This window comes from Canis lupus, chromosome 7 (assembly GCF_011100685.1).
Source record: "Canis lupus familiaris isolate Mischka breed German Shepherd chromosome 7, alternate assembly UU_Cfam_GSD_1.0, whole genome shotgun sequence".
NCBI classification, from domain to species: Eukaryota; Metazoa; Chordata; class Mammalia; order Carnivora; family Canidae; genus Canis; species Canis lupus.
The window spans coordinates 10,317,288-10,335,729 of record NC_049228.1 but is presented as its reverse complement, the minus strand read 5'-3'; the positions used below and the strand labels follow the sequence as shown (position 1 = coordinate 10,335,729).

At 46.6% G+C, this 18,442-nt stretch overlaps 1 long non-coding RNA gene across 2 annotated transcripts in view; it reads left to right on the top strand.

Moving 5' to 3' along the window:
• The window catches only part of LOC111096623, a 37,291-nt gene extending 21,289 nt beyond the window's left edge, over positions 1-16,002 (top strand). Inside the window, exons 2-4 of one of the 2 annotated variants that reach the window (XR_005361916.1) lie at positions 11,080-11,370; positions 12,365-12,558; positions 14,482-16,002. This is a non-coding gene — a long non-coding RNA (uncharacterized LOC111096623). The remainder of the gene's footprint in view (positions 1-11,079; positions 11,371-12,364; positions 12,559-14,481) is intronic. The other variant, XR_005361917.1, reaches the window with a different exon arrangement.
• Positions 16,003-18,442: the final 2,440 nt, after the last annotated feature.

Sequence of the window (18,442 nt, the reverse complement as noted above, 5' to 3'; positions counted from 1 at the left end):
GGTCTTCATGACAGGGTCCTCTATCACCTCTTTGCTTTACTGTTTCCTGACTAGACTGGGCCATAAGCTCTTCGAAAGGAAGACTATGTATTAACTATCATTGTATTTCTGGCATCTTGTACAAATGTCACTCATTTATAGAAGATCAATAAATGTTCAACTAGTTGATTAGGTATAGATTGGGGCTAGAACTATCCCAACCAACTAGCGTTGGCATGGTGCCATAGAATTCAGCTGGCTTTTTTTTTTAATTTTTATTTATTTATGATAGTCACACAGAGAGAGAGAGAGAGAGAGAAAGAGAGAGAGAGAGGCAGAGGGAGAAGCAGGCTCCATGCACCGGGAGCCCGACGTGGGATTCGATCCCGGGTCTCCAGGATCACGCCCCGGGCCAAAGGCAGGTGCCAAACCGCTGCGCCACCCAAGGATCCCTCAGCTGGCTTTGTTTCTAGTTCTCTTCGCACAAACTGAAGCTCCTTGGGCACTCTCTAACCTAGGCCCTTCTCCACATAGACTCACACTATTCTCACCTTCTAGACTTGGACACATCAACTCTGAGGGCCATGCTTTCCCTCTTTTGGAAATCTGTTTCCTGTTTAAACCCACTTGGTTCTTTTGCCTCATCTCTTTGACCCCCTTCATGGTTATGTGTGCTATATTTTGGGTGTGAGTTTCTGAGTCTATCTCTGCATGCATGAGTATGTTCCCTGTCTCCTCCACTCTGGTCAAAGTTTGACAGATGGCCGTGGCTCTCCACCGAGCCCTCTGCAGAGCTGTGTGCAGAATGCAAGTTGCCTCCTTCACTGGTCCAAAGCCTGTTTGGGACAATTCATAGCTCTGCAATCTTAGCCATCACTGCAAGAGGCCAATTTGTACAGCTTTCCCTGTATCACTTCATGTCCACTGTATACTGAGCCCTGTACTGGATCTATGCTGAGCTACTGAACACTAAGAGATTTCACTTCTGTCTCAGGGATGTTTGATGAGTTGATATGTCTTGACCTCAACAAGCTTAGAACAATTAAACAAGATATAATATTTCAACTGGGTTGGAATACCTCTAACCATTACCCAGTATACCTTTTGGGAGAGAAGGAGTACATATCGAGGTTTGGCCTTTCACTAAAAGGGATTTTTGGGATTCACTAAAATGTTAGGTCTCTACTGCAGATAGAAAACTATCTTTATACAAGGTTGTAACTCTTGACCATCCATCTGTAGGTTCATGCTTTTATGGCTTGCTTATTAATTTTCTTTTTCAAAACAGAGGGCTATATTAAACCACTTTGTTCTCATGCAGTGGTCTGCACTTGAAAAATGTTGGCCAAAGTCAGGACTACCATCCGTGACCACAGGATGGAATGGAAGTGAATTCATCCACAAAGGAATCAGAAATATGACCTTGGCCCTATTACCATTCACTCAAGTAGGAAATAGGCCCAGAGGCCTGGCAAAGCCGGAGCTTGATGATCACAAACTTGTGAAAGAACAGGCTACCCTGCAAATGACCAGTTACAAGTCCTTCTGGCTTCTGGGGCAGGCTGACCCCAGATCCCTGGTGTCCGGCTTCTTCCCCCAAATAGTTTCATGTTTGAAATAGTCTTCTCCCACTTCAGCAGGTGGGAATAAGTCAAGTGAAATGCCTTTCAAGCAGTGAGTCATGACGGTAAAGAGCAGGGGATTGAGAATGAGGCATACCTAGCCTGTATCCCAGTACAGCCACCTAGTTGCTCTCTGGTCTTGGGCAAGTGGCTCAACCTCTCTAAACCTTATTTCCTCGTGTTTACAAAGGGGATAGTGATAGCACCTACTTCATGTGTTTGCAGGGGGCAGGGAGGGGATTAAATGAGAAAAGGCATGTGGGTGCTTAGCACTGTGCTTGTCATATAGCTACGCACTCACTCAATGGTAGCTCTTCTTCCTATATTAATGACATTAAGAACCGTAATGATAAGAAGTCATATTTGAAATGATTAAGTCAAGAGAGGGCCCAGGTCAGCTGCACTCTCAGCGCCGCCCCCCCGACCTGCCTGCCCCAGTGGCTCCCGCCTGCCTTCTTCCAAGGTGACCCAGCTTGGCAGTGCCAGTTCTGTGCAGGGCTGCTGAGTGAGGTAAGAAATTCGGCCAGGATCAGGCTGCCTGGGCATGACCCCTGAACTGGAGCCATGGAAGGAAGAACACAGTGGACAGGGGAGACTTGGGGTGTTACTGGGCTGGCTAGGACTCTGCCAAGGAAGTGGGTTTGTGGTGGGGTGAGAGCGAGGTAAGCAGAGGGGAGGGGCAGAGCTTGAGAAGGTTCAGCAGGAAGGAAGGCAGTTGAGAAAAAAATCTATCATGTGTCTTATTGGCTTCTTGGTATCATTCTCTGGAAATGAAGAATCAGAAAGAAACCAACACAAGGCTTCTGGGGTGTCACAAAATATCAGGTCTCTCTCTCTGACTTTTCTTGGGGGGGAAATACAAAGGGGGTGCCTCACCAGCATCCTATCCGCAGTTCCAAAGAAGGAAAAATGGGCTGTGTTTTAAAGAGTGGTCAGACTCTCAGACCAAGATCTAATGTGCCCTTTTCGCCCTAAAAGTCTTGTTGCACAACCCAGTGTTATTTCCACAGGCAGCTGAAGTAATTCTGCTCTTGAAATCCTGCCCCGTGTGACTTTTTTTTTCTTGTTTGCTAGCTCAGTGATTAAATAATCATGGCAGAAGCATTCCTCAGTTTTGTGAGGTGTGGACATCAGCAGCTAGCCCACGTTTCCAGAAAGACGTGCTGTGTCCGGGTACTTGGGGCTGGAGTCATAGAGCTGGTCCCACCCTCAGGGAGCACCTGTCTAATGTCCTTCCCCAGCCATCAGTTAACCAACTGAGATGCAGCTCCTCAGAGCAGACTGAGTGCCCCACTGGAGCCGTGCCCCGTGGAACCCTGAGAAGGTTCTATCACAACAGGAAGCAAATGTCATGGGAGAGCAAGATGTCAAAAGCAAGATTTCTTCAGCACCTTGGAAATACCCACTTGCCTGCCCACCCTCCCCTCGGTTTCACCTCTTATCTCTGCTAAATCCCTCACAGTTCCAGATCTTTTTGGGCCTCTGTTTCCAAACTTGAATCAGGCTTTGTTGTGGGGAGGGGAGGCCGAAGTGAAAAATTTCACCAATGTTTTTGACTCTGAGTCTCCTCACCTCCCCATGAAATGGCCTATTGTTTGGAACAGTTTATTCTTGGAAATATGGGAGCTCGGCTGTTCTGTCCTCATCTCAGATTTTGCACATTCCCAACCAATCCTTCATCTTCAAAATCAGCCCAGTCTCCTCATCTCTCTTAAACACAACACCATCTGCCCGGCCGTTCAAGTTAAGCTTTGACTCACACCTGCTAGCCTCATAAACAGGCGCCACCAGATTCGGCTGATTCTTGATTCGTCTGAGATGTCACTCTACGGGCCCCCTCGTCATGGTCACCCCCAGACGGTCCCAGCCTTTATCACTTCCTTGTGCCTAGACCTCACTAACGACCCTCTACCAGACTTCTCAGCTCATTTTGTGCTGCCCGGCGTGTCAAAATCAATTCACCCAGAGCACAGATTTCATCACTCCCCTTTCTGCAGGGAAGCCCCATCACGGGTGGATGGTGCAAAGTCCAGCCAGATACCCAGCTGGGCATTCCCCACATTCCTCTGTGCTCTGGCTGCCAACTTCCCCAGGCAATCTCCCCACTCCCCAAAAGACACCCACTGCTCCCACCGGGCTGCTTTTAATACTGCACCCTGCTTGGTGGGGGGCAGATACTAACTCATGGGAAGCAAGAGAGGGAGGGAGGCCAGGAGGGAGGAAGCGCTCAGCTTCATCTCTTCCACCAACCATTCTAGTCCTTACCATGGGCACCCGCCTGGGAACTGTTCCATCTGTGTCTACACTCACTAAAAAACAAACAAGCAAGCCCCAAAGCTTTTACCATGGAAAATTCCAAACGTGCATAAAAAAAACCCTCATGGACTCATTTGCTGGCTTCTATGAGCCATCAAGTTTTGGCATATTTTATTTCATCACTCCTCCCTCTGTATTTGGGGGGGTGGGTGGGGTAGGAAACCATTTTAAAGCAAATTCCAGACATTCTGTCAATTTATTCCCAAATATCTCAGCATGCACCTCAAAAAAGGGACCTTTTTTTTTACACAGCCACAATGCCATTCTCACACCTAATAAAATCACTAACTCCTCCCTACCATCTATTTCTCAGTCTACAGTCAAGTTCCCTAAATTATCTTTAAAAATATGATTTTTAGAGCTGAGTGTATTTTAATCAGCATTCAAATAGCAACGAACTTTCTCATTGCATTTGGTTACGTCTGTGAGTTCTCTTTTAACACCTTCTAAACTAAAAGAGTCCCTCCTCCACTTTTTCCGCCATGCCATTGATTAAATAAACAGACCAGGTTAACTATCCTGTGTAATGTCTAACATTCTAGATTTGGCTGATCACTTCCTTGTGGTGTCATTTACAGACCACTCATTTCAACCCTTATATGTTGCCTTACACTGTCTTTGACTAAGTTTTGTCTTTGTCCTGCTAATTCCGCTGGAAGTACAAACTCCCAAAGAAAAAGTGCATGTGTGTGTGTGTGTGTGTGTGTGTGTGTGTATCTGTATGTATTTGTACTTTTGTTATGAAGGGTTGTTCATATACCAGATCCTCAATAAATACTTGCTAAATAGCCTTTCTTGAGCTCTACTGTCTGCAGAATTATGTACTAGAGAGAGACGTACATAAAGAGATGGATTTCTAACCTTCATGTTTTCAGTGCTGTTAATTATGCAGGACAGTGGTTTTCCCAACTTGAACATGCATCAGAATCAACTGGGGGGCCTGTTAAAAACCTAGATTGCTAGGCTCCATCCCAGAGTTCCTGATTCAGTAAGTCTGGAATGTGCCTGAGAATCTGCATTTCTCACAGGCTCTCACGTGATGCTGCTGTTTCAGGGACCAAACTTTGAGAACCACTAATATGAGATGTGAGCTTCAGAAAGTCTTCTACAGTCCCTGGGGACCAGGCCATTATGCAGCTTTGATTCCCAAGGCTACCTACTTCTGAGACTCGGTGTGTGACTTGGGTTGTCGAAACCTTTCAGCGGGACATTGCTACTTGGAAGGCTTGTTTTCTGGTGGATAGGGGTGAGATGAGGGAGCCTGAATGGGGCATAGAGGAGTGGCTTCCTCCAGTGGAGGGAGAGGTCAGCTAGGCCCTGTGAGGCACAGGAAGTTTGAGAGGAGCAGGGTATCAGGGGTCTGGATCCTTAAAAGCTTCAAGCCAGGGGCTCTGCATATAATATGTATGCATGCAGCTTTGCCCAGTATGGGGGTTCCCAGCAGCCCCAGTATAGGACTGTCACAGGCAGGATGTGGCTAAGGCTTTTTGCTCCAGTGTTGTATCCAGATATGGATGGAAAAGATGCCCTTAGGAAGGAGTGGGAAAAATGAGAAAACTTGAAAGTATTTTTTTTTAAAGATTTGTTTATTTATTTGAGAGAGAGAGAGAGAGGCCAGAGGGAGGGGCTGAGGGAGAGGGAGAGAGAGAATCCCAAGCAGACTCCCTGCTGAGCACAGAGCCCCACACAGGGCTTGATCTCATGACCCTAAGATCATGACCTGAGCTGAAATCAAGATTCAGATGTTTAACTGACTGAGCCACCCAGGTGCCCCAAACTTGAAAGTTTTTTTTTTTTTTAATTTTTATTTATTTATGATAGTCACACAGAGAGAAAGAGAGAGAGGCAGAGACACAGGCAGAGGGAGAAGCAGGCTCCATGCACCGGGAGCCCAACGTGGGATTCGATCCCGGGTCTCCAGGATCGCGCCCTGGGCCAAAGGCAGGCGCCAAACCGCTGCGCCACCCAGGGATCCCCCCAAACTTGAAAGTTTTTTAAAAGCATCCTAGAATCAAAGTGACTAAAAACAAAAACAAAAAACAACAACAACAACAAAAAAAAAACTTGTTACTTTGCTCAACTCTCAACCAGACCTTTCCCTATACCAGGCTTATGTCTTTCCCTGCAGATAGTAGTATTTTCCTTATGATAAATTATCCTGTTGTTTCATCTTTGTACCCCCTACCTCATTCTTGGAGGACAGACTCCCTTATCAATCTCTTAACTATGGACAGTCACCGTGTTCCGTACTTGGCCCGCAACTCTTCTCACTATATATATTCTCCTAGAGAAACATTAGCTACTTTTTTAGCTTCAACTTTTCACCCAGTGGCTCTCCCCAAATATCTACAGCTTAGATCTCCCTCCTGAGCTCCAGACTATAACTCCAACCTCTTGCTAGATGCCTCCAGGTAGCATGCTCAATACGTCTAATCTAATTTATTTTCTCCATCTCAACATTTATCCTTCCTCTGGCCTTGCACCCCATCATCCAAGATGGGGACACCATCTCTTGAGTATTCAAGCTTGAAGTCAGGGAGTTCTCTTCAAGTCTTCTCTTTTCCTCACCCACCATCTATCTAATCATTCATTAAGCTCTGTATTTTCACTCCTGAAATGTCTTTCTAATTCATATCCTCCTTGCAATCTCGCCTGCCTTTGACTTAGTTTCAATCTTCATCATCTCTTTCCTGAATCATTGCTAACTAGGCACCGCATACTTACTATGTGCCAGGAGCAGTGCTCAAACATGTAGATACCTTCTCTGATACCTTCTCTGATTGAAGTACAAACTAATAACATCTCCCTTTTACAGACAAGAAAATCAAAAGGCTTAAAAATACTAAGAAACTTGCTCAAGGTCCTCTGTTCCCTGGTGAGTACCTTGTACTGGAGGCACCTGGGTGGCTCAGTGGTTGAGCATCTGCCTTCGGCTCAGGTCATGATCCCGGGGTCCTGGGATCGAGTCCTGTATTGGGCTCCCCATAGGGAGCCTGCTTCTCCCTCTCTGCCTGTGTCTCTCCCTCCCTCTCTGTGTCTCTCATGAATAAATAAATAAAATCTTTGAAAAAAAAAAGTACCTTGTACAGATGTAGGAGAGTGTGGGATGCATATTAGAATCAACTGGGGTGGCTCAGTCGGTTAAGCGTCTGCCTTTAGGTCAGGTCATGATCCCAGGCTCAGACTTCTTGGGATCAAGCCTGGCGTCAGACTCCTTGCTCAATGGAGAGCCTGTTTCTCCCTCTGCCTGCTGTTCCCTCTGTTTCTGCTCTCTCTTTCTCTAATAAATAAATAAATAAATAAATAAATAAATAAATAAATAAATAAAATCTTTTAAAAAGAAAGAATCAAGTGGGGAGATTTTAAAGCCTACCATTTATCCCATTTGTAACCCAGACCAATTGAATCAAAACACTACCTACTTCTATAGCTTCAACTCTCTCCCCAGATGTTCATGTCTCTCCCAAAATATCTCCAGCCCAGACGTTTCTTGAACTCCATGCTCCTTCCTCAGGCGATGCTCCTAGGCAGTCAGAGTTGAGAACCACTATTTTACTGCCTCTATGCATAACTACTTCACCTGCTCCCCATCCTGCCTCCACTTCAAACCTTCCTCCAGAATGCTGTCTAGCTGTCCTTTTTTTAAAAAATTTATTTATTTATTTATTTATTTATTTATTTATTTATTTATTTATTTTTAGCTGTCCTTTTAAAACACCACCATGATCATGCTGCCCCAGTGGCTCCCCTGTGCTGACACAATGAAGCAGATACTTCTCAGCAGAGCGTCCAGACCTCCATGGTCTGAATGCTCATCTGTGAGCTCCCTTCCCTTACTCTCTACCTGCAGCCACACAACACACTTGAGATTTCTAGTACTTTGCACATGCTATTTGCTCAGCCTGAAGTGGCCTTTCCTGCTTTTCTCTTCTCCAGTTTAACTCTCTAGCAAATAGCTTCTCTTTTTTCTTTTCTTGAGATGCAGTTAAAATGTCACATCTATAACTTCCCTGGGTAGTACTAATGGCTTATCTTTTGTTCTCTTTGCAATGTGCCTCATTACTCTGAGCTGCAATGATTTATTTATACCCTTGTCTACTTCAAAAGACTTTGAGTCTCAAGAAGATCTGTGTCTTGTTCAAAAAAAAATCTGTGTCTTGTTCATATTTTTACTCCCATAATCTAGCCCACGTTAAGGCACTCGGCAAATGTTATCTGAATGAATGGATGAATGAATGAATGAACAAACTTCAAGACTCTTGCTAGCCTGTGTTGCCTACTGTCGCTGGGCTATATGGTCAAGAGCAGAGTCTTTGAGTCAGAGGAGTCCAAATCCAGGTTCTGCCCCCTTTCTAGCTGTATGGCCACTCCCCAGAGGCTAACTTTATTCCCTCTGTTCACAGTTTAGTCTCCTCATCTGTGAAATGGGGATACCAATGGTACCGACCTCACAGAATGGCTTTAAAGGTTAAATGAGATTAGTCCATAGCACTCGGTAATATCCATTATTATTATTTGCTTAGAAAACAGCTTTCCAATATATCATTTGATACCACTTATGAAAAATCACATCTATATGTGTTCTTGTGTGTGTATAAATATATATGTGTGTGTAGATATATATCATATGCCCCCCAAACACTCTAACCTATAGTATGCATATACCAGCCCCATGAGCACACATGTAAAATACACAAACACTCATACTCCCTCAGGAGGCAGAAATTCTGAGTCCAGATGTAGCTGGGCCTCGGGGACATTGAGAATGTGCCTTAGGGACGCGTGGGTGACTCCGCAGTTGAGTATCTGCCTTTGGCTCAGGGCGTGATCCTGGAGACCGGGAATCAAGTCCCGCATGGGGCTCCCTGCATGGAGCCTGCTTCTCCCTCTGCCTACGTCTGTGTTTCTCATGAATAAATAAATAAAATCTTTAAAGAGAGAGAGAGAGAGAATGTGCCTGTAGAGAGGACCTGTAGACCTCGCACCTCTGGCCCTCAGCCGGTAGGGAGGGGTGGGCACTCTGCCAATTCTGAAACAAGGAAGTGACATTCCTATTCATCCAAGCCTTTGAGTAAACACCTGACCTGGGTGTCTGGAGACAGACCCCCTTATGAAGTGTGAGCCCATGGAGGCCTGGCCCGGCGGCACAAGTCTGTTTCTCCGGGCAGAGGAGTGGGGTGAGGAGTGGAGGCCTCAGGCCCCCAGCACAGCACACAAAGGACAATGGAGAAGTTTCTAGAGTAGAAAGGAACTAACTAACTGCAGTCCGAACAGGACTTATTTTTATTCCCAGAAGTTTAGGAAATACAGGAGGGACTGGATGGAAGGAGCTCCATTCTACAGTTTAATTGGAAGTTCTTTATTTTTCCACTGAAAGAGAAAACGTGTAGTGATTTTTGAACTGGCTTTGATGCATAAGCCTCAATCTTGCTGGAGTTTAATAGCAAATATATTACCCTGGTGGTCACATTATATGCTTGCTCCGTGTTGGCATGTCTTGTGAGCAAGAAAAAGCAGGTATCACGTGACCTCCAGAAATCAAATTTGCTTTCCTGTTGAAGGGAGCAAATGATGCCAAGTATTAGGACAGAAATGAGGGAAGTTTCTGGAACTGTGAACCATCCCTGATCCTTGGAGAAAAAGGTAGAGAAATTAGCAGCCAATAGAACAGAGGATTGAAGACTCATCCAGCGTGGGCCCTGGCGTCAGGCCCCAGGTCTACATTCAGTTTAGAGTCAGCGTGGGGAGGTCACAGAGTCAAGGAAAAGAAGAGAGAATCCCAAATTCCCTCAAAGGACATGATCTCTACCCTCAGAAGTTTATATTGTAGTTGGGGGAATGAGATGGACACTAATGAAATCATTAGGAAAAAAAGTCTCCTTCTATCTCCTTCATCCTTATATCCTAGGCAGTGGAGACCTTAGGTGCTGAAGAAGTTTACAGAAATATATCACTGAGCAGGACCGCCACCGCGTACAGCCACAGAGGTCCTCCCTCCTTCATCACTTACATAACACTAATGATCCCAATCATCACCAGCCAAAAGAGGAAGGAGTACATATTAATACATTAATATCCAAAATTCTACTAACTTGCAGCCCCGATGAAGGAGGACTCCAGCCTCTCCTTCCACTGCCCCAAAGTTCCCAGTTCTTTTGTTTGTTCTCCCTTCCTCCTTCCTCCCTTCCCTTCTTCCTTCCTCCCTCCCTCTCTCCTTCCTTCCTCCCTACGTTTTGTTGAGATACCATTTACATACCACAAAATTTTACCATTTTATTTTATTTTTAAATTTTGTTTTTTTTAGGGATCCCTGGGTGGCGCAGCGGTTTGGCGCCTGCCTTTGGCCCAGGGCGCGATCCTGGAGACCCGGGATCGAATCCCACATCGGGCTCCCGGTGCATGGAGCCTGCTTCTCCCTCTGCCTATGTCTCTGCCTCTCTCTCTCTCTCTCTCTGTGACTATCATAAATAAATAAAAATTTTAAAAAAATTTTTGTTTTTTTATTGATTTATGATAGTCACACACACACACACACACACACACACACACACAGAGGCAGAGACATAGGCAGAGGGAGAAGCAGGCTCCATGCACCGGGAGCCCGACGTGGGATTTGATCCCAGGTCTCCAGGATCGCGCCCTGGGCCAAAGGCAGGCGCCAAACCGCTGCGCCACCCAGGATCCCAAATTTTACCACTTTAAAGTGCACAGTTTATAGGACTTTAGTATTTACATAAGGTTTTTGCGATCATCCACCACTAATTCCAGTACATCGCCATCACTGATAAAGAAACTGTGTGCATGAAGCAGTCACTCCTCTTCCTCTCCTGCCCCAGCCCCTGGCAACTGCTGATCTACTTTCCATCTCCCTGGATTTGCCTATTTCTGCACATTTCATGTAAGTGGAACCGTGCACTAGGTAGCCTTTTTTGTCTGGCTTCTTTCCTTTGGGTTTTCAGGGCTCATGCGTGTTGTATCAACGTCTCAATACTTCATTCCTTTTCTCAGTTCTTTCTGGGCATCCCAGATGGTAGTTCCCAGATGCTCAGGCCCAGGTCTGCCCAGGGACTTCTGCTCCGTGGAAGCTGCTTGGGAGAAATGCTCATGGCTGTCATCTCTGGCCACTTTGCAGATGTTCTCTTGTCTCGGTTTTGTCTTCTAGCATTCTTCAACCTGGAAACTCCTAGGTGTCAAAGGATCTTAAGTTCCTATCAGTCCTTGGCTCCCCCGCCCCGGGGCTGTACCCCGTGCAGACTTGGGAACATGGTTCCCCTCCCTGCCTGGGCGCTGGCCCTTAGGAAGATCCCACCTACAGCTTGTACTGACAGGCTTCTGTGGTGCTGGAAGGAGAGCCTGGTCTGCCTCCCTCATCTCTCTCGTTTACTCTGATCCTTGATATCAACGTGGGATGGAGCCCAAGACAAAGCAAGCACATCCTAAAACAAGAATTGAGGTGAGAGTGGTTTTTATGGGTGTGTTTCCAGGAAAAATCAGGAGTATGGCAACGTAGCCTGGGGAGTATGTGGAAGCCAAACAGGGAATGAAATCAAGTGACAAGCTCAGTCCCACTGGGGACCAACGCCCCTGTCCTGTCAGTCACTGGTCCAGGGCTACTCCATGGGTGTGGACGGTCCAGGCCCTCACCTCACAGGGTCCCCAGGCAAAGGACATCCTGACAGCCTGAGGACAGCCCTTTGACATAGAGACACAGGTGCTGGCTGTTAGAAGTGAAAGCACATGGGCTCGGCAAGGTTTCCTTTCCCCACAAACATCAGAACCTCACACATGCTATCACGTAGCATGATGCTGAGACTCAGCAACTATTTGTTGATAGCTAGATGATAGCTAGATTGGTTGATCGGTTGATCAGTTGGCAGACAAACTTCATTGGAGCCCTCAAGATAATTTTCTTCACAACCACAAAACACTTGAAAAAATTGGAGTATGTGTTATGCACATCACTGGCTAACCCCTTGCGCCTCGTTGGACGTGCTTTGGCAGTGAACACACACGAAGGTGACAGCCGCTAGACTGTGATGTAAGGGCAGGAAACGTGGAGCCCCCGTGAAGGAGGCCTCGTGAGGTTCCAGGTGATGAGCTCCACTGTCAACCAAGTGTCCAACATGTGATAAGCCAGCGATTCAGGCTCATGTTGTAACTCTCACCCTGGATACTAGAAGAGCCTCTCTCTGGCAACTGGAATGGCTCTTATTTTCCTCTTTTTTCTCTGTGCACAGAAGCCCAGGGAGCAGAGAACAGGGTTCTCTGACTGATTCGGGATCGGTTACTGAACCTCCTTATTTTTCTGCTTCCTCCCCTGCTTTGCCCACTCCCTGAGGTCCATGTAAAGATTACATCAGCGAATGTGAAGGGGCTTTGGGAAGCATACTCACCAAGCTAATGAATTTTTTTTTTTTTTTCTCAAATGGCTTTTGGCTTTGTAAAAGGAATCTTGGGCAACTGAGAAGAGTTTCAAAGGGTGAAGCTGAGAAGCTTTCCTTGAGACCTCAGTGAGGTCTGAGCCCCCATGGGAGGTCACCACAAGCCCAGACCTGGCCTGTGCCTGTCCACTCACTGACCCGTCAGGCTACAGCATGATTGCTCAGGAAAGGTCCCCCGGGGGCCCCAGCACAACGAAGAGGTAAGGAGAGAAGGCAAAGGGGGAATATAAAAAAGGGTATGGGGTAAATGAAGGAAAGTCAAGAGAGGATGGGGGGAGGTAGGCAACAAAAAAGACAGAGCCAAAGGAGGGACGGGAGACAGAGGTGGCCATGCCGGAGGGTGAGGGCCACCGTTGGTGAGGGGCACTGTTCCTGTGATGTCTGCAACCTGCACTTCTAGGCACCTGTTCGATGATGGAGGCCACATTCGCCACATCCTTGTCACAGCCCTGCTCTCCACCCTTCGGCCACCTTCCCAAATTATTGGAGGGGACAAATGTCCAGGAGGGTCTCCAAGGCAGTGTGACCTTGACCCCACTCCCCCCAATGTCCCGCAGGGTTTGGGCAGAAGGTGGCCAGGAGAGTCAGGAAGCTGCAGGCCCTGATCCGGGGCTGGCAAACAGAGGACTCTCAGTAAGTGTGCCAGCCTGTAAATTGTCCTTTTGTTTTGCGGGCTTTACCGAACACGGTTTTATTTCATGTGACTGTGCTATTTCGGGAGGAGTAAATATTGCCGGCGGTCTGTTTAAAAAGGCCAATGACCTGAAATGTGTGTGTGTATGTGTTATTTTTTCCCCCCTTTTCTTTTCCATTTGAATTATCTCCAAGAGACAGGTCTGTCCAAGCATCGTGGTGCTTTAATTCACTGGCTTTTATTTCTAACTTTCCCTTTCCGTCCCGTGATATGTGGAGCTGGTGAACAAAGGAAGAGACGAGAAGGGGACAAAGGCACGAGCGCTGCCCTAGGCCCGAGCAAAGGGGGGGAGAGGTCCAGGGTGCAGCCCGGAAGAGGGCAGGGAGCCATGGGCTCTCTGCTGCCTTGGCTGCTTCCGGAACTGGTGTCTGACCTATAATTACAGCCTCTTTCCTCCGATTTCCTCTGTGAAAATAGCAACATTCGGGCTAAGCGCAGAATAGAAAAAAAGCCCTACATAAAGGATCAGGGATTTATAAATATAGTTAAAATGGCAGGATGGTTACCCCCACGGTTTAGTTCTCTAAGAGTGGGTTGGGAAAGGGTGGGGGGGCACGGTTCTTGAAACTTGTCTCATTCCCTAAGACAGCCAGGTGCTCTCTTTGGAGGCCCAATCAAGGAGAGATTTGCTCCAGGTTTTTTTCCACCAGATGTCAATCATTGTAAGGGTGGATATCCCTAGCCAGGCACATTCCCCTCTCGGGAGTTTTTATTTCGGCTTCTTAAGGATTCCACTCCCATCTCATTGTTCAGGCTGTTCTCCTCAAGCCCTTATCTCTAAGGAGGGGGAAGAGGATATCCTTGTCTCAGCAAATACCTCCTAGTCTCCTGGACTCTTCCTCCAGGACAAACACTGCATTCCCGTTGGAATTGTCATGTATTTCTATGTCCCAGCGCCCTGGTCATAGCTTACCCGCACTGGCCCTTCCACAGGGATCTCTTAACTTGGGACAAGTGAGAGATCCCCAGCAACATTCGTGCCTAGTGATGGAGACTGTCAGGTGGAAGTATGGCCATGGGAAGTGGAGTCAGCCTGTTGCAGTGAAAAAAGGATGAAGCAACCATGTGTGAGAAGCAGAGGCCAGAAGCAGAGACCAAGGCCTGCCCGGGACTGACGTCCTCGGTTCTCATGATTCCTGAGGCCTAGCTCCATGTATCCCTGATCTTTGCATAGTTTAGATACTCAACCTTTCCTTGAATTCCATGAGTTAATACAGTCCCTCTTTTGCCTCAACTGGGTCAAGTGGGGTTTTTGATGTGTGCAACCAAAAATCTTGATGAATGTGGTAGTGCTAATGCCAAGAATTCTCTAGGGAAGTTGACAAACCAATATTATCAGTGCAGCTTCTCAAAACTGGTTTCACAAAGGGCTAAGAACAATGTTTATACCATGCTGATCTGGACTTACTGTCACTATTCTACTTTCCAGAAAGATGAGTGTTGGGAAGAGGAATGAAAATATCCCAAGCAGCATTTATGACCTAGCTACTGAAGAAGAGGAAGGAATCTGGGGACCAGACTTGTGTCCGGGCCTCTGCCTTCATGTGCAATCACACAAAACCTTTCCAGATAGGAGATTTCCAGAAGGAAGTACCAGAATTATCTTCCTATCACCCACCACAGTGTCTTAACTCTCACCATGGTATCTATACTAAGTTAAACCCAACTTCCACGTCTGCCTCTTTGTAGAGCCGAAGAACTGTGACTGATCGTGGTTAGCATAATAGTTCTTCCTATACTGAGAGTCATCATCTCCATGATAAGTGACTTCAGTCTCCTCTCAGCATCAAGAGGGCCGATGTCATGGCCTGGCATGATGGTGCAGAGTATGCCCTGGGCTAGGCATCTGAGGACCTGCATTGCAGTTGAGCTTTTGCTACTAGGCACTTAGAAGACTAGCTAAGTCCGTGGGTCCAGTTTCCTTATCTGCTAAATAAGGAATTGGGTTAGATAAATCTCTAAACTGCCCCCTCTCTCTCATAAGCCATTACTTCAAGGCAAGTTCCTGGCCTCGAGTCATTCTCCACAGTGAATACTGTTTGCTTTCCACCAAAAGCAGGAGGAACAAATGAAAGAGAACAAGAAATTCAGAAAATTTTGTTTTCTCAAGTTTAAGGAGAGATGGATCTTTTGACAAAATTAAGGCTATTTCAACATACTATTAGATTTTTAAAATACCGAGTTTATTATGCAAGAAACACATGTTCACTATAGAAAATGTAGATATAAGTAAGTAAAAAGGAAGGAACTCAAGTTATCATACTTCCTATCAAAGATAGCCTCAACATTTTGTGTGTATAAATGAGAAATTTTTCTGTACACATATATATGCTTTTTATGAAAACAGGATCAGAATATCCATTTTGTTTTTCAAGCTGGTCTTGACATATTGAAAACATCTTTCTGTGTTAATAAATACACTTACATAGCATTGATTTTATTTTTTCTTTTTAAAGGTTTTATTTATTTATTCATGTGAGAAAGAGAGAGAGAGAGAGGCAGAGACACAGGCAGAGGGAGAAGCAGGCTCCATGTGGGACTCGATCCCAGGACTCCAGGATCACACCCTGAGCCTACGAGATAGCTCGTAGGTTAGCGTGGGCCCATTTTATGGAGGAGAAAATTGAAGGCCAGAGAAGTGAAACATGTTCAGGTCACATAAGTCACAGGGGCTGGATTTTTGCCACCAGGCTTGTCTGGCTGTGTGGCACCTCAACACAGACAAGACCAGGTAAAAGGACTGGAGACCGCTCAGTGGCCTTGGGAAGGAAGCCCCTGGAGACCCCAGAGCACCACCGACTGCAGGTCGGGTCTGCTGGGAGTAGCATCAGACGCTCAACCGCTGAGCCACCCAGGCTATTCAATAGCTATACAGCTATTGATTTTAATAGCTGTATAGCAATCTGCTGTTTGGGTGGATCTTAATTTATTCAACCAATCTTCTACGACTGGATAGTTTTATTTTTCATTATTATTAAACAATCATATATATGTATGTATATATACACTTTGTGTGTGTGTATAATTTTTTTTACTTTTTTTTAATTTTAAGACTTCTAAGTGAACAGACAGTACAATTCAATATAATTAGGGATGCAAAGCAGCCACACTCTTCCTTGTGGGTTCCCGTCTTAGTCAAGCTCTTTCGGGTTGCAGGGAAGCATTTAATTCCTCTGTACCACATGACCTCCCACCACCCTGGTCACAACTGATTGGACTGGCATCCTCTCCTCTGCAAAGGCAGCCATCTGGAGGCTAGCCAAAAGCCTATGAGGGGCCTAGGCAGGAGTCCTGTGACCTGGAGAGGGATTCCTTTCCTGGGTGGTGCTGAGCTAACTGAGCAGATTCTCCCTCCGGGTGTTGAATGCATGACAGGCAGGTGACCTCCGTAGGAGGGGCAGGCACGGGGATGGATCTGTGGGGTAAAACCCCATGCACTGAAGTAACCAGTGGGTTTCCTACCACCTGGGGGAAGAAGAAATCTCTTCCTGCATGATTCCCAGGGTTCCCCCTCCCTGACTCCAGGTAGCGTAGCAAGGAGGATAAAGCTGTGGTCTCTGGAGCCTGAGAGCCTAAGAGTCATAAGTTCGGATCCTGGCTCTGTACTTCTTACCTGTGCGATCTTAGGCTACTTAGTCTTCCTGTTCCTGGGTTTCCTCATGTGACAGTAAGGACGACAAGGCCTACTACTAAAGGTTCCTCTGAAAACTACATGAGGTAATAGATGTCAGAGCCTTTAGAAGCGTGCCTGGTACACAGCAGATGCCATTATGATTATGGCTCTGCTAGTACGGTTTGCCCTACCTACAGTCTCAGGAATCTCAGGAGGCTTCCAGGTCACCGATGTCGGCAAGGACACACTGGGGACTTCAAATATCCTGCTATTATTAGTTTACTCTTGGAGTACTGCTGGTCCTTCCCACCTCTTTGGTCTCCAGCCCCACCTGCTCACCCATGGAGGCAGGCCACCAAATGTGGGCCTTTAATGTCCGATTGCTGAGCAGCCCCTGAAGCCCTGGATTCATATTAGCTGGAGAGAGGCTCAGCTGAGCCGGGCGACTAGAAAGTCAGGAATTCCAAGGACAGGCAGCAAGTTTAGTATAAAGGTGTCAGGGATTATTGAGCACTTCCCTGTGCCAGCATTAGGCTGGGTGTGCTGTGTAGTACTAATAACAATAATAGTAATAGCTAACACACACTCATACCATCTGCCAATTACTATCCTAAGCATCTTACATGTGTTTGCTCATTTAATAACCATTAACCCCAAGTCATTGGAGTAGACAGTACTATTATCTCCATTTCACAGGCAAGGAAACTGAGGCACAGAGAAGTCAAGTAACTTCCCTAAGTTCCCATAGCCACCCAGGGGCCCATCTGGGCACGTACTTCATCGCTACTCCTAAAGCTTTTTGATTGACAGTGAAGTATGGCCTTGTATGCATGTGCACGTCTAATTCTCACGGGAACTCGTAATAGCTCGTAGGTTAGCATGGGCCCATTTTATGGAGGAGAAAATTGAAGGCCAGAGAGGTGAAACATGTTCAGGTCACATAAGTCACAGGGGCTGGATTTTTGCCACCAGGCTTGTCTGGCTGTGTGGCACCTCAACACAGACAAGACCAGGTAAAAGGACTGGAGACCGCTCAGTGGCCTTGGGAAGGAAGCCCCTGGAGACCCCAGAGCACCACCGACTGCAGGTCGGGTGTGCTGGGAGTAGCATGAGGCACGGCAAAGGAGCCACACCTCTGACTGCCTGGTTCTTTGCTGGTTTCAGGGCATACCAGCGAGCTAGCTGGGTGGGCCGATTGAAGTCCCACAGTGGCGTGCCTTTTAGGAAGGAGAACCCAGCAGAGCCGAAAACTGGCTCGAAACGCAGCCACAACTCCAAGTGGAAAAATTTCAAAGCTGCTCTCACTCTCCACGCTCATGTTCTAAGCCATCTAACTTTTTTTTCTCTCCCCACTGAGTTTTTTCAGTCTCCTTTCAAACTGTGTCTGGCTCATGATCATTAAGATTCTAGAATCACAGAACTGGAGGGAACCTTAGTGGTGATCTGATGCCCCTTGTTAAGGCTATTTAAAGCAACCGTTGCTTCTCATTGTATGTCGAAACCATTTCTCCCTGAGGAAGAAGACTTGCCCCCTTGTTAAAGAGACTGAGGAACTGGCTAGTGGCAGAGTTATTTCAGGCGCTTGCCTGGAATTGGATAAAGGAGGCTGAAGGGACAGATGCCTCTGGAGACTTGGCTTTGCCTGTCAATTCCTACCACCGCCACCAGCGGCGGCCAGGTCCTCACTGGGGAAGGCCAAAGGGTCTAACCCACCTTTTCCAAATCAGAGGGAGGTCTGGGAAGGTCACCAGGAACACAGAAATGATAGACTCTATTA